This window comes from Capricornis sumatraensis, chromosome 2, assembly GCF_032405125.1.
Source record: "Capricornis sumatraensis isolate serow.1 chromosome 2, serow.2, whole genome shotgun sequence".
NCBI classification, from domain to species: Eukaryota; Metazoa; Chordata; class Mammalia; order Artiodactyla; family Bovidae; genus Capricornis; species Capricornis sumatraensis.
In genome coordinates, this window is record NC_091070.1 from 214,623,056 (window position 1) to 214,637,070 (window position 14,015).

Consider the following 14,015-nt stretch of genomic DNA (forward strand, 5'->3'; position numbering starts at 1 on the left):
ATTTGGCTTTTTTGCATTTCTTTTCCATGGGGATGGTCTTGATTCCTGTCTCCTGTACAATATCGCGAAGCTCCGTCCGTAGTTCATCAGGCTCTCTGTCTATCAGATCTAGTCCCTTAAATCTATTTCTCACTTCCACTATATAATCACAAGGGATTTGATTTAGATCATACCTGAATGGTCTAGTGGTTTTCTCCACTCTCTTCAATTTAAGTCTGAGTTTGGTAATAAGGAGCTCATGATCTGAGCCACAGTCCACTCCTGGTCTTGTTTTTGCTGACTGTATAGAGCTTCTCCATCTTTGGCTGCAAAGAATACAATCAATCTGATTGCAGTGTTGACCGTCTGGTGATGTCCATGTGTAGAGTCTTCTCGTGTGTTGTTGGAAGAGGGTGTTTGGATGATAGTGTATATTAATTCATTCTGATATTTAAAGTCTATTGGATAGTTTAAAGGACTTCCTAGGCGGCTCAGTGGTAAAGAATTCACCTGCCAATTCAGGAGAGGCAGGAGACGCAGTTTCACTTCTTGAATCGGGAAGATCCCCTGGAGAAAGAAATGGCAACCAACTCCAGTACTCTTGCCTGGGAAATCCCATGGACAGAGGAGCCTGGCAGGCTACAGTCCATAGCGTTGCAGAGTTGGATATGATTGAAATGACTTAGCACACATGCATGGATATTAATAATTTAAAGGAATGATGCTACTACTTTATTTTAAAATAAAAATATTTTTGTTGAGGAAGCTGGGTATTTCCCGAAACAAACTTCTAGTGTACTTCTTAGCATCCCCCAAATCTTTTTCCTGTGGTTTTGTCCTCAAAACCATTCTCTGCTCTGTTCTGAGAATTAGAGACCAACATTTGATACAGTCTGCAGATTATTGTTGTAGGAAGAAGGCGGGTATGCTCAGTCATTCGCTAACCAGCCTAAGTTACTGATCCAACCCTGGGGTTTGCACGAACCATGTAATTTCTAAGATCCATCTCTAGGATCCTAACATGGTAGAGACCATGTGGACCAGACCTCCAGAGACCTGGGCTCAGTCCAAGCTCCTGCTCAATTAGCCCAAGGGCTTCAAGTATGTTCCATAACTTACCTGAAATATTTATCATTTCTGAAGCTTTGTAGTGGGCATTATAATCTTACCACAAGAGATTTTCTGAGAATTAAATGAGAAAATGAAATTGAAAACACTTTGAAGCATTTATATCAACAAAATATCAGACATAGTTCCATATTTTTGAGTAATGCTAAAATGAACATCTTTGGTGCAACCTGGGTATACTCTGCTTATCCCAACAAGAGATATTACATATTGGATAAAAAGTATTATTCCAAAAAGTGGGGTTTAGGAGTTGATAGATTTGAATATTTTTAAGACTTTTGATGCATATTGCCAAATCATCCTCTACAGAAGTTATTCAAATTTACCTCCAACTAGCCTTATATGTGAATACTATTTCCTACAACCCTGGTCAAAACTGGCTATTATCTTTTCTTTTCATGTTTGCAAATTTGATCTTGTTTAATATTTTTAAGCCCCTAATGATGCTGGTATTTAAACAATGTTTATAATATATTTGCATCTCTTCTTTTGTTGCATATATTTGCTTAGAGAGAGAACATACAGGGTCAGGAATATACTTTCCTTTCTCTAATTATCTCTTGGAGTGACCAGTATTTTTCCAAGTCTGTTACTTTGCTCATCATTCCTTATGACATTTCTTGACATATAAAAAATATTTAAAATGTTTTGACAGCCAAAACATTTTAAGCATGAGATGTGAGATGGCTAATATTTATAATATTATAAATACGTTCTTCCTCAGTTTATAGCTTGAATTGTCCTTCCCTTCCTTCTTGCCTCCACACACACTTTTAAAAACTAAAGTTTGGAACAGTTCACACTGCATGAATATTGTCGGTTTTTCTGATTTTAAAGTAATAGTCACAGATTGAATTGGCTGGCCTTAGATTCTTATTTGGAGATATTTTAAACAAGTTTCTCATGGATTTTACTTTAGGAGTTTTTTTTTCTTGTTGGCTTCATTTTGATAAACAGTGTTTTCTATTTCATAGAGATTTTTAAATTTATGGAAATATTTAAATTTTCAACTTCCCTATCATGCTATCTCCACATTTTTCTTAATTTTATATGATTGTTTTCTGTCACCTTTTCACTATACTTTCAAGTTGTATGTCTATTTTTATTCTTTCAAAGGTGGTTTTTGTTGGCTTACCAAATTGTAGGCAGTCTTTTTTGTGTTGAGGATCCCAAGGTCAATGAAATGTGTAGGGTTCCTATCCTCATGATGCAAGCAGTCTAATGTCATTGTTTTGTTAATTGTTTCTTAAAGAAGGATTTATTTGTCAAAAGCTGCCTTTAGCTTATTTATGTGTATTTGTTTCATTATTTTCTTTTTACTATTTTTTCAAATTAGTTTTTTTCTGAATTTTGTTATAATTTCCTTTCCTGAATGTTTAGTGTCTTTATTTCAATTTTTTCTTAGTTAATTATAATAGAACTTAAGGCTATAAATGTGACCCTGACTATAACATTAGTTCTCATCTATAAGTCTAATTTGTAACATTCTCATGATCAAAAATTATATGTTTAAAATTTTCTGATTCTAGAAGTGTTGATCTTTAAATTTGTAAATCCTTGCATTGCACTTGTTTCTAGAAAGTTTCTCCTAATGCACACCAAGAAAGCAGATGCTTTTCATTTTTATTTTTAAAATTCTTTAACTTGTTACTTTAGTTTTTAGACTACATTAGGTAAGGATTGAATTTCGTTTGTTTATTCTTAAGATGCTAACCATGTTCTCAGCACAATTTATTAAGTGATTCTTCTTTTTCCACTAATTTATTATGTCACTGTTTTCACATTAAGTTGTGACTGAGCTGTCTCCTTTATTTAGATGTATTTATATTTTAATTACTTTATGTTTATAATATGTTTTAAGGCCTTTATCATTACTCATGCTTAAAAGAAATTACTAGGTCTTCCACCTGTTTATTTTTTCAGATTATCTTTAGAATCACTTTGTCATTATATTAAAAGGAAAAATGGAAGCTCACTGGCCTCTCATTGAACCTATAGCCAATTTGGGGTAAAGCATTATATTTACAACACTGAAGAGATTTTCTATCCAAGAACCTGGTAGGTTTCTCCAAGCCTCTTCAGTTATTTATTGTTAGATGTCTTTTATAGGTTTCTTTTTTCCTTGAATGGATTCTTACACTTTTATGCTAAGTTTATTCCTGGATATACATAAGGCATGTTTGTACATTTATACATAATCTACAAGGTTGTATACAGTTCCAAGACCTCTGTGGATACCAAGTCTGACAATGCTCAAGTCCCGTACATAAAATGACATAGTATTTACATATAACCTGTGCACATCCTCTTGAATAAGTTAAATGATCTCTGCTGCTGCTGCAGCTAGGTCGCTACAGTTGTGTCCGACTCTGTGCGACCCCATAGATGGCAGCCCACCAGGTTCCTCCTCCAGGCAAGAATACTGGAGTGCTTTGCCATTTCCTTCTTCAGTGCATGAAAGTGAAAAGTGAAAGTCAAGTCGCTCAGTCGTGCCCGACTCTTCGTGACCCCCATGGACTGTGGCCTACCAAGCTCCTTCATCCATGGGATTTTCCAGGCAAGAGTACTGGAATGGGTTGCCATGTCCTTCTCCAAAATGGTCTCTAGACTACTTAAATACCTAATACAATGTAAAAGCTATATAAATAGTTATAAACATAATGTAAATACTATGTAAACAGTTCTCAGTGCATAGCAAACTGAAGTTTTGCTTTTTGAAAGCCTCCAACAATTCTTTTCAACCCTCAGTTTGTTGAATACACAGATACAGTGAATTTTTCTTCCTTCTAGATATTGCCATTCATAAGGAGGTTCCCATTTATTTAGGTACATCTCACAAGCTATTGAGTTCTTTTTAAAATATAGAGCTTATTTTTTAGATCAGTTTCAGGCTCATGGCAATATTGAGCAGAAAGTCAAGAAAAAGATCTTAAATTCTCCCTGCTCCAACACATGCACAGCCAGCCCTGTTGTCAATATCCCAGCCCAGTGCTGTGTTTGTTACAGATCAACCTACACCGACACAGTATGATCAGCCAAAGTCCATAGTTTACATTAGAGATCATTCTCGGTGTTGTCTATTTTATGGGTTTGGATAAATTTATAGTGATTTGTGAAACTGAGCAACTTCATTTTCACTTTTCACTGTCATGCGTTGGAGAAGGAAACGGAAACCCACTCCAGTGTTCTTGCCTGGAGAATCCCAGGGACGGCAGAGCCTGGTGGGCCGCCGTCTAGGTGGTCGCACAGAGTCAGACACGACTGAAGCGACTTAGCAGCAGCAGCATAGTGATGTGTATCCACAGTATCACATAGAATTGTCTCACTGCCTTAAAAACACTCTGTACTTTTTCTGTTCTTTCATCCCTCACCCCTCCCCAACAACAACCCTGACAGTCTCTGATCTTTTTATTGCTTCCATAGTTTTTACTTTTCCAGAATATCATATGGTTGTAATCGTATAGCATTCAGACTTTTCCAGTTGGCTTCCTTCTCTTTGTAATATACATTTAAATTTCCTCCATGTCTCTTCAATCCTTGATAGCTCATATCTTTTCAGTGCTGAATAATATTCTGTTTCCTGAATATACCATAGTTTATTCATTCTTTACCTACTGAAGAAACTCTTCGTTGCTTCCAAATTTTGACAGTTATAAATAATGCTACTGCAAACGTCCTTGTGAGTTTCCTTGGTGTCTCAGTGGTATTAATAAAGAATCTGCCTGCCAAAGCAGGAGATGAGGATTCAATTCCTGAGTCAGGAAGATCCCCTAGAGAAGGAAATGGCAACCCACTCCAGTATTCTTGCCTGGAAAGTCCCATGGACAGAGGAGCCTGGCAGGCTACAGTCCTTGGGGTCATGAGAGTTGGACACGACTTAGCAACTAAACAACTTCCCTACGTAGGCTTTTGTGTGAACACAGCTTTTCAGCTCCTTTGGATAAATACCAAAGTGTGGGATTGCTGGATTATATGGTGAGTATATGCTTAGTTTTATTTAAAAAAAAAAATTGTTAGACTTTCAAAGTGGCTGTATCATTCTTCATTCCAGCATACATTCAGCGCTTGGTGTTGTTGATGTTCTAAATTTGGGCCATTCGAATAGGTGTGTAGTCCTATCTCATTGTTTTAATTTGCATTTTCCTGTTGGTATACAATATGGAGTATCTTTCTATGTTTGCTATCTGCAATTCATTTTTTTGGTGGGGTGTTAAAACATTCAGCCCATTTCTAAAATCAGATTGTTTTCTTATTGTTGAATTTTAAGAGTCATTAGTATGTTTTGGAAAACAATCGTTAACATATATGTCTTTTCTAAGTTCTATTTTTTTTAGTTATAATTCTATTTTTTGTTGCTGGCTATTTTTGTTTGTTATTTTGGGATTTCTAGGTAGATAATTATGTAGTCTTCTAACAATAGGTATTTTTCTCTCTCTAAAAAAGCTATATCTCTCACATGTCTTATTGCATTGGCTATAATTTCTAGAATAAAGTTAAAGAGGAGTGGTGATAATGAGCATCCTTTCCTGTCTTATCTTAAACAGATCTTTCTGGAGCATTTCGGCTTTAAATATGATTCTAGTTGTTTCTTTGAGATTTATATTGTGTTCTTTAAAGAAAGTAGCCTTTCTCCCTTACAGTAAAATTATCATTCCCTATTTAAGACCTCCAAGTTGTTGAAGTCCCAGTATGTGCTGACATTATACTGTAAAGGAAAGAACCGAGGTACAGAAAAATGAAGCTACTGGGCTATTTCAAGCTAGAGCTAATACTCTCATTTCCTGGCAAAATGAGGTCTACACTTTTCTTTTTTTCTCTAAGTTGAAGCTCACGTTGCTATAATTTTGCCTTCCTTAAAGCTGTCTTCTCTTAATTTTATCTTTACTCAATTTGCAAGATTTAGCATTGCTCTAATGATCCTTATTTATCGCATTTCATTGACCAAGATTCTGAATTTGCCAAATCATTGCCTATAGAAAGGAAAGAAAAATGGAAAAGAAGGAAAAAAGGAAGTACAAGGTGTTCTTGTCTGTGTCCGTTTTGTCTCCCTTCTCCAAGCTCCCTGGACACTGCCCGCCACCCCAGGCTCCCGCTGTTGTGGGTGAAGTAGAGCAGACTGTGCTCTCCTGAGAAGGGGCTGCCTTGCTCTGTGGGGTCCGACTGCTGATGGCATGACTGTGTCTCATTCCTTGCGGCCCGTCAGAATTTGGACGTCACAGAGGGCCACTGCATTTATTTGTCCTTCAGTGAGACTTGCCGTTTACTAAACGGGGGTCTTTTCTCCCCTTGCAGCAGTGTGATTTCTTTTTGTAATGTGTACACTAGAAATGCACTTGAGTAGGTTTTCATTTCCAGTCTTGAGGACACACACTAGAGATTTTCTTTTCTACCTGATATGCTCTCTGGAGAAGCAATTATTTTGTGAGCAGTATGTATGGATTTTTTTACCTTGTTTCATTTTGCGTGCTAGCTGCCTGCAGGGTTTTGGACAGCCATCTCTCTTCCTGCTGCTCTCACAGCAGCATCTGTGGGCTTTCCCATGTCTCACTTCTCTGTGGGCTGCGGGTTGTAAGAGCTGGAGGAGACACTTGGAGCTGTGTGGTCCAGCATTTCCCAGAACCAGTCCAGGAGATACTAATTTTGAAAGATGATCTTTGCCAAAGGGGTCTAGTGGTCAAACCCACAGATCTGCAATGAACAGAGAGAAGTCTTGCCATAAAAAACAAAATCATATTCCATTTATTTTAACCCAGAGTCTTCTGAGCATTTTATCCTGTAGCCCTTTCCTTGCCTAATAACAGTATCAGGTCTGCAAAACACTTTGAAAACACTCTGACCCCTCCCCACTTCTCACAGAAGAGTCTCACCCCTTCCCTGGTGAGTAGTGAACTGCACAATATCTCAAAGCCTCAAGCTGACTACTTGAAGTTATTTATAACTGTGAATCCGTTTAGGTTTATGGTGCCATCTCTGTGTAAATATGACCATATAGACCTCATAATATCTATAGAGATGTATCTCTTTCCTTAGTGGGATTTCAGCCCACCTCGGCTTTTGTTGTTTTCATAAACCGTGAATCTTTCCAGTTCCTCTTGTATCTTTGAACTCACATTGCCTGTGGACACCTGTGCTGTGTGCACCTTACTTGACTCCTCAGGCCAGGTGGGGGGCCCTATCAGAGGCCGTTCTGTAAGGCTGTTTGCATCTGGGGGTGGGTTAAACACTGCCCAGGGACCCTGCGGCCACTGTCCTGAGCAACTTACTACGTGGACTGATTCCATTTCCTCCTTCCCAATATCCCAGGCCTCAACCCAGCCGGTCAATCTGCCAAAGTGCTTGGAGCTATTTTTCCAGGAAGGATGAAAAGCTTCTGCTCCTCTTTTATCCTCCTTGGTGCAATCTTCCTTGGTAGAGCCCCCAGAGACCTCAGGGGGTGAGGAATCCAGAGCAAAGTAATCATCGCACACAATGAAGTTACCAGCTGTCTGCGAACTTTTGTGTTGTGTTAAGTGAGCCTTCTTAAGGTACCTTGCCCCAGCCTTCCAGGGGCCTAGTTAAAATGCACACTTCTACAGGTGCACAGAATGAGCAGTTCCCCTTGGGATGGGCCTTGTGAATCAACTGTGTTTTACATTTAAATATATATATATATATATATATTTGACTGTGCCAGGTCTTGGCTGAGGCATGTGAGTTCCTAGTTCCCTGACCAAGAATTGAACCCAGGCCCAGGCCCCCTGCCTTGGGAGTGTGGAGTCTTGACCACTGAACCGCCAGGGAAGCCCTGTGAATCAACGTTTTAAAGAAACCCATCCAGGTGATTGCTTCATCTGAGAAAGTGTGAGACGATTTATTCCCAGAGGTACAAACCATCTTTTTCTTCACCAAGGTTTTGAATTTAAATGTCAGTTAATATCTCTTACCATAATAAATACAATACCAATTATTTTTTGATCTCCTCTCTCTTCACTGTTTCTCAAAAAGTGTCATTGTCCACTCACCAACTTCATCCTTCCTTGAATTGCTTAGTACTCTGCTAACCTCATCTTCTGCTCCCAAGAAAGACATTCCAGCTTTGAAGCAATTGGAGCAAACAAAACAAGGAAACAATAAAGAGCCCCTTGAAGCTATTTAAAATAAACCATAATAAAGGGACAATTCCTTTACCCTTAATGTCTCCCCTATCCCTGCAGAGAGCCCCAAACAGCAACCACAAAACAAAGAGACAGCAGGCTCTTCTCTCTGCCTCTGAAAAAGCCTGCCAACCAGAGACCTAGACTTGCCCCTCTCTGGCTGTGTTCACAGGGCGGACAGATCCCCAGGCTCTGCTGTGCTGATGCAGCTGGACACTGGGCAATGCACTCCTCAGTTATTCAAGGGGTCATATAAACAATAGAATAAGTAAGCATAACATTAAGTTCAATGCTGGCTTCCTAAGGGAAAAAGGAGAAAGGATCATTTCATCCATTCATAAGCTAGAAAAACAGAAATATCTCCCCAAAACAAACAGACCTTCTTTATGTTTAAACTTATTGGTAAGATGGCTGGGAGAGGATTTTGGCTCCTGGTATCTTTCTAAAGAGCTTCCCTGGGGGCTCAGTGGTGAAGAACCCGCAGTCCAATGCAGGAGACAGCAGTTCAATCCCTGGGTCAGGAAGACCCCCTGGAGAAGGAAATGGCAACCCACTCCAGGGTTCTTGCCTGGAGAATCCCATGAACAAAAGAGCCTGGTGGGCTACAGTCCATGGGATCGCAAGACAGTTGGACACAACTTAGCAACTAAATAATAACAACAACAATCTTCCTAAAAGAGTATGAGCATTATCTCACTTAAAAACGCATAGAAATAAGCATTTGTTGAAGACCTACTCTGTGTCCAATATTTTGACTACCTGATGCGAAGAGCTGACTCATTTGAAAAGACCCTGATGTTGGGAAAGATTGAAGGCAGGAGAAGGGGACGACAGAAGTTGAAATGGTTGGATGGCATCACCGACTCAATGGACATGAGTTTGGGTAAACTCTGGGAGTTGGTGATGGACAGGGAGACCTGGCATGCTGCAGTCCATGGGGTCACAAGGAGTCGGAAACGACTGAGGGACTGAACTGAACTGAGCTGTGTCATATACATAGTATTTCTGCAACACTTACACAATAGTTTACATTTAGTAACACTTATTATGGGACAAGCACATCTTACTGTAAAATAGTTTATTTGTTTGTCTCACTTAGTTCTTAAAACAAGCAGAGGAGAAACAAGTGTAAGAGAATATCCCTTAAAAAAAAAGAAAGAAATAGAGTCACAGATGTAGAGAAACTTAGGGTTATGGGGAGAAAGCAGGGATGGGGGGGCAGGGATAAACTTGGAGACGGGGGCTGACATGAACACTACTGTATATGAAACAGACAACTAATAAGGATTTGCTTCATAGCACAGGGCACTCTACTCAACAATCAGTAAAGACCTCTATGGGAAAAGAATCTAAAAAGAGTGGATATGTGCATACATAGAACTACCACATTGTAAATCAACTATACTCCAATAAAAAACTGTTTTAAGAGAAGAATACTCATCTTAAAGTTGAGAAAACTGAAGCTCACAGTGTTTTGAAGCCACAGATTTATAAGCTCTGAATTGGAAATAAAAATCAAGCCTAAATCAAGACTCTATTTTTTAAATCCTGTTTATTATAAATGATTTCTTATAATTTTCCTAAGTAGGGCCTGTTTTCATAACCAAGACATTCTGTGGCCCTCGATAGGGGCAGCAGGCTCCAGGAAACCCTGTCCTGGATGTTCCCAACAGAGCTGGGGCTTCTGTCTATCTGTCAGAACAGCTCCCGCTCAGACAAGGCCCCCGGAGTAGAGCCCAGTAACTCAATTCCAGGGAGACAAGGAGGTGTCCCAGCCCTGGTGGCCTCTATCTGCCTGGGGCTTTGAAAGTGAAGTTGGATTGACTCTTCTATAAATTTCACCTCCGCTTAATTTTTTTCTTCCCACTGGGAGGATCCCCAATAACACCTACTTTCAAATTTAAGGGTCACCACTTGTGGCCAGACAGTGCTAATCCAGAAAGCACCTAAGTCTATTTTCATGAGATCACAGAATGGCTCTGTGGAGACGGTAGCTTTGAGGAATTTGCTGTTACTCCAAACAGGCAGAGGGATGACAAACCTTAGCATCTGGACACGGGCAGCCTGCTCTGCAGTGAGAAAGGCATGGAGTAGTTGACAGAGTTTTGATCAAGGATCCCTGGTCTGTGCTTATGGAAGGAAGTGCAAATAGAAATAGACAAGTCTTGATGAACAGAGAGTTTCTTCCTCCATCCCCTTCCAAAAGCCTTCCCCCTCAAACTCCCTCTTCATTCTGAGAAACGTTAAACAAAAATAATTGCTTTAACCTTTTTCTTTTAATTCTGAGCTCAGATCAAGTGTAGAAACCTTCATAAAGATCCATAGTAAAATATTTTCACCATTGCTCAGAACTGATTAGTCTTTCATACACACACACACACACACACACACACACACACACACACACACACACACACACACTCACTCCATCAGTAAGTCCTCAGTTACGCACCGTCGCCTTTACACACAGGCAGGCACACACACACACACACACACACTCCTTATTGTTTTAAATTATCCTTTTGCTTCTCAGAACTATAGAGACCATGGATTAGGGACACCAAGAGACCTTTTGATGCTCAGATTTGGCTGTTTTCATCATCGACAATTGCTTTAATCTTTATGCAAAGAATCATCTTCTCATCCTAGAGCATATTAGCAATCCCATCGCTGTGTCCATTTCTGCCCCCTGGGAACCCTCCTCTTTTGGATCTACCAGGCGCAGAAGGCATCAAGCTGCCCAAGCCCCTGGGTTGCCTTTATCTGTCTGAGGGGGAGGTCTACTTAACTGCTCTTCCCCCCTGCTGACCATTCTAAATCACACTGCCTTTCCAACCTGTGGGGCTGGAAACTTCAAAGGCCTGGGTCACCGCCCTACTTAGCATCTGTGAATGTCCAGCAACCCGGAAACTTGAAAGAGAATGTCATCAGCTCCCTTGAGAAATCACCATTAATTTTGTAGCTGATGGTCCTGCCTGCAAAGCCTGGGGCGGTGTGCGCGTGCGTGTGTGTGTGTGGGGGCGTGCGTGTGTGCTGTTCCTCTTCACTTCTGCTTAGGGTCTAGCAAACACTGGAAACAGCGCTGAGGTTGACAATCTGGAAAGGCTGCAGTGAATGTCGCATTTTGTCCTTGGGGTCAATCTATATAGAGTTAAGGAAGGAATCTAGTCCCAAAGGGTGGAAGTGGGGAGCAACTCAGGAAAGACCACCATGGAAAAGAATCAGTGGGAACTCTCTCAGAATCCCAGGTGAAAACTGTATTTCTTTGCTTGTCTAGGCAACACAGCAGAAATCTTCAGCAGGTTTAAATACACAGTTTTGGGTGAAAAGTTCAATGGACAAACCCTCAGGTTTTCTGCATGATGGAAAACTTTGTTTTAAGCTCTGTTTCAGTGTGGAAGGGGCTTTTCCTTTCACAAGAATGCAGCCCCATCAGATATCCCATTCCCTAAGGAAGCTGAGATGAGAGCTCCATGCTTGCAGAACAGAAACCTCTGAGCTGCTCATACTGCATGGAGGAGACCAGCTTCTCTAGCACAGCTGGTGAGGCTCAGCTCTTTGAAGTCTCTGTTGCTGAAAAGCTGACATCTGGGCAACGGCAGGTCAGGATGGAGCACAGTGAGAAAGACCAGCCATCAGTGATAAGGCCTGGATCTTGAGAAGGTCCAGACCAGTGCTGCCTGCCCAGCCCACACTGGGTGCAGGTGAGGAACCCTGGTGTTTATCTTTCAAGTCTCTTGATGCAAATTCTTGTCTCGGTGTGAAGATGATCCATCAAGGGGGAGAAGGGGCTTTGACTGCTTTAGGGCAATCTCAAGGGCTTTATCTCAAGAAGTGTGGCCGGAGGGTGGGCGCAGGGAGAAACAGACATGGGTTCTTCCAGCTCACCTCCCCATCCTGGAGGGGTCAGGGCCCTTTTTGGTGAGGGGAGTGAAACCCACAGGGTATTCACAGAGTTCCCAGAGCTGAACCCAGGGAGCATTTACACCAGAGTTTAGGATATCCACTCAGGCCTTTCTTAACTTCTCATGTTAACCCTCACTTATAGGTGCAGGTTTTCTTTCAGCTTTATTGAGATAATAATTGACTATACAGTACTGTATAAAAAGTATAAAGCATAATGATTTTTTTTATCTTTATTGAAGTGTAGTTGATTTACAAAGCTGTGTTAGTTTTTGCTGTACAGCAAAGTGAATCAGATTTTTAAGATTCTTTTTAAGATTCTTTTGGTTATTACAGAATACTGAATAGTGTTCCCTGCGCTATGCAGTAGGTTCTTATTAATTAACTATTTTATATATAGTAGTGTTGCTGATAAAGGTCCATAGAGTCAAAGCTGTAGTTTTCCAGTAATCATGTATAGATATGAGAGCTAGACTATAAAGAAGGCTGATCACTGAAGAACTGATGCTTTTAAACTGTGTCTTCTCTCAAGAGAAGACTCTTGAGAGTCCCTTGGACTGCAAGGAGATAAAACCAGTCAGTCCCAAAGGAAATCAGTCCTGAATATTCTTTGGAAGAACTGATGCTGAAGCTGAAGCTCCAATCCTTTGGCTACCTGATGCAAAGAACTGACTCATTTGAAAAGACCCTGCTGCTGGGAAAGATTGAAGGCAAAAGCAGAAGGGGACAACAGAGGATGAAATGGTTGGATGGCATCACTGACTCAATGGACATGAGTTTGAGCAAATTCTGGGAGGTAGTGAAGGACAGGGAAGCCTGGTAAGCTGCAGTCCTTGGAGTCTCATAGAGCTGGGCACTACTGAGCAACTGAACCACAATACAGTAGTATATATATGTCGATCCCAATCTCCCAACTTATTCTTCCCCCTTTTTCCCTCCTGGTAACCGTAAGTTTGTTTTCTACATTTGTGACTCTGTTTGTAAATAAGTTCATTTGTACCATTTTTTAACTTACATACATTATGAAATAATTACCATAATAATTTCAGTGGAAATCCATCATCTGATATAACATTACATAAATAAATTAGAAGGTATTTTTCTTTTGTGATGAGAACTCTCAGCATTCACTCTTTTAACTTTCCTATGTAACATACAGCAGTGCTATTATCCTCATCGAGTTGTACATTACTTTTGTTCAGTTCAGTTCAGTCGCTCAATCGTGTCCGACTCTTTGTGACCCCATGAATCGCAGCACGCCAGGCCTCCCTGTCCATCACCAACTCCCGGAGTTCACTCAGACTCATGTCCATCGAGTCCGTGATGCCATCCAGCCATCTCATCCTCGGTCGTCCCCTTCTCCTCCTGCCCCCAATCCCTCCCAGCATCAAAGTCTTCTCCAATGAGTCAACTCTTCGCATGAGGTGGCCAAAGTACTGGAGTTTCAGCTTTAGCATCATTCTCCTTCCAAAGAAATCCCAGGGTTGATCTCCTCCTTCAGAATGGACTGGTTGGATCTCCTTGCAGTCCAAGGGACTCTCAAGAGTCTTCTCCAGCACCACACTTCAAAAGCATCAATTCTTCAGCACTCAGCCTTCTTCACAGTCCAACTCTCACATCCATACATGACCACAGGAAAAACCATAGCCTTGACTAGATGGACCTTAGTTAGCAAAGTAATGTCTCTGCTTTTGAATATGCTATCTAGGTTGGTCACAACTTTCCTTCCAAGGAGTAAGTGTCTTTTAATTTCATGGCTGCAATCACCATCTGCAGTGATTTTGGAGCCCCAAAATAAAGTCTGACACTGTTTCCACTGTTTCCCCATCTATTTCCCATGAAATGATGGGACTGGATGCCATGATCTTCGTT

The 14,015-nt window shown here is 40.6% G+C and overlaps 1 non-coding gene and 1 pseudogene across 1 annotated transcript; both read right to left on the reverse strand.

The window, feature by feature from the left end:
- Positions 1-10,523: 10,523 nt before the first annotated feature.
- Positions 10,524-10,587, reverse strand: LOC138074766 (small nucleolar RNA U2-30; annotated as a pseudogene).
- A 180-nt stretch (positions 10,588-10,767) lies between these two features.
- On the reverse strand, positions 10,768-10,847 carry LOC138074767 (small nucleolar RNA U2-19). The gene has a single exon (XR_011144577.1). It is a non-coding gene; the product is annotated as a small nucleolar RNA U2-19 (small nucleolar RNA).
- Positions 10,848-14,015: the final 3,168 nt, after the last annotated feature.